This window comes from Panulirus ornatus, chromosome 12, assembly GCF_036320965.1.
Source record: "Panulirus ornatus isolate Po-2019 chromosome 12, ASM3632096v1, whole genome shotgun sequence".
Lineage (NCBI taxonomy): Eukaryota > Metazoa > Arthropoda > Malacostraca > Decapoda > Palinuridae > Panulirus > Panulirus ornatus.
The window spans coordinates 20191236-20193735 of record NC_092235.1 but is presented as its reverse complement, the minus strand read 5'-3'; the positions used below and the strand labels follow the sequence as shown (position 1 = coordinate 20193735).

General features: G+C 40.6%; 1 protein-coding gene across 4 annotated transcripts in view; it reads left to right on the top strand.

Moving 5' to 3' along the window:
• The window catches only part of LOC139751831 (lachesin-like), a 193365-nt gene that overhangs the window by 102295 nt on the left and 88570 nt on the right, over positions 1-2500 (top strand). For 3 of the 4 annotated variants that reach the window (XM_071667454.1, XM_071667455.1, XM_071667452.1), the window contains exon 2: positions 2067-2166. The exons of the other annotated variant lie outside the window; for it this stretch is intronic. The gene's annotated coding sequence lies outside the window, so the exon portion shown is untranslated. The remainder of the gene's footprint in view (positions 1-2066; positions 2167-2500) is intronic. 4 annotated transcript variants of the gene reach the window in all.

The following is a 2500-nucleotide window of genomic DNA, read 5'->3' as shown; positions in this document are numbered from 1 at the left end:
GGTTGGTTGGTTGGGGGGCCCAAGATAACGAGAGATCTCAGAGACAAATTAAGTTGCAGCAGGAAGAGGAGGAGGAATTGTTGTAGACAAGAGATAGGTTATGTCTGTGGCCAGAGACAGAGGAATATAGACACAGGTTATGTCTGTGGCCAGAGACGGAGGAATATAGACACAGGTTATGTCTGTGGCCAGAGACGGAGGAATATAGACACAGGTTAGGTCTGTGGCCAGAGACAGAGGAATATAGACACAGGTTATGTCTGTGGCCAGAGACAGAGGAATATAGACACAGGTTATGTCTGTGGCCAGAGACAGAGGAATATAGACATAGGTTATGTCTGTGGCCAGAGACAGAGGAATATAGACACAGGTTATGTCTGTGGCCAGAGACAGAGGAATATAGACACAGGTTATGTCTGTGGCCAGAGACAGAGGAATATAGACACAGGTTATGTCTGTGGCCAGAGACAGAGGAATATAGACACAGGTTATGTCTGTGGCCAGAGACAGAGGAATATAGACATAGGTTATGTCTGTGGCCAGAGACAGAGGAATATAGACACAGGTTATGTCTGTGGCCAGAGACAGAGGAATATAGACACAGGTTATGTCTGTGGCCAGAGACGGAGGAATATAGACACAGGTTAGGTCTGTGGCCAGAGACAGAGGAATATAGACACAGGTTATGTCTGTGGCCAGAGACAGAGGAATATAGACAGACAGATAGCTTATGTCTGTGGCCTGAGACAGAGGAATATAGACACAGGTTATGTCTGTGGCCAGAGACAGAGGAATATAGACACAGGTTATGTCTGTGGCCAGAGACAGAGGAATATAGACATAGGTTATGTCTGTGGCCAGAGACAGAGGAATATAGACACAGGTTATGTCTGTGGCCAGAGACAGAGGAATATAGACACAGGTTATGTCTGTGGCCAGAGACAGAGGAATATAGACACAGGTTATGTCTGTGGCCAGAGACAGAGGAATATAGACACAGGTTATGTCTGTGGCCAGAGACAGAGGAATATAGACATAGGTTATGTCTGTGGCCAGAGACAGAGGAATATAGACACAGGTTATGTCTGTGGCCAGAGACAGAGGAATATAGACACAGGTTATGTCTGTGGCCAGAGACAGAGGAATATAGACAGACAGATAGCTTATGTCTGAGCCTGAGACAGAGATATATAGACACAGGTTATGTCTATGGCCAGATAGAAAAATATAGACACAGGTTATGTCTGTGGCCAGATAGACAAATACAGACACAGCTTATGTCTGTGGCCAGAGATAGAGGAATATAGACACAGGTTATATCTATGGCCAGAGACATAGAAATATATATAGAGAGAGCTATGTCTGCTGTGCCTCTTTCTTTGGGATCCCCAGCTCAGGTGTTATGTTACACACACACAAACCTCCTTCACTTGGGAGAAACAGGGTCCATTGTCGAGGTGATTGGAAAGTAAGATTGTGAGTCTACATGGATTTTGAGGCAATTCGAGTATGTATTGACGTGTGATGAATATATATATATATATATATATATATATATATATATATATATATATATATATATATATATATATATATATATATATATTCTGATGAATCCACGAGGAAATAAAACACGACGAGTTCCCAAGTGCACTTTCGTGTCATAATCACATCATCAGGGGAGATACAAGAAAGAAATATAACTGTCAGTTGATATACAACGATGAGACATAGCTAGGACGCCATATGGTAAACAAGTGAATATTCGCATATACATATATATATATATATATATATATATATATATATATATATATATATATATATACAAAGTAGACATTGGTGTCTTGCTCTTAGTTAAAGTCAGATGTTTACTGAACCACTACGTTACATGTGGGGGTCACTGAAATGTGTTTGAGATAACTTAGATAATAGGCCATTCTATACTCAACATTATTGCCAATCTCTCACAGTAATGTGAGATAGCAGTGTGCCTTTGAATGTTGTCTTAGTCTGTTGTGGCTCGAGTTGGTAACAGTGTTTTTTTCTCCTCTCTTTCTCTACAGATCAGTGTTGCCAGAACCACGACGCCTCCACCACCACACCACCGCATTCTCCTCCCCCACTGCCTCATCCAGTGGTGGTCGCCCACTGCGGCTATTTCAAGTGGACAAAAGTTTCCAATTGTGTTTCTTGAAACAAAAAAAAGAGAAAATATATATATATATAATGTTTTGTGATAGCGTTCTTATGGTGGATAGACTGATAGAGAGATACACACGTACATAAGATACAGACATACGTACGTACGTACATACACACATACATACATACATACGTACATACATACGTACATACAAATATGGACAGAAAGATAGATGTTTAAAATGACAGATAGATATATGCATACACACATACATACATAGATACATACATACATGCGTATGTACTTACATACCTGCGTATGTACATACGCACATACATGCGTATATACATACAC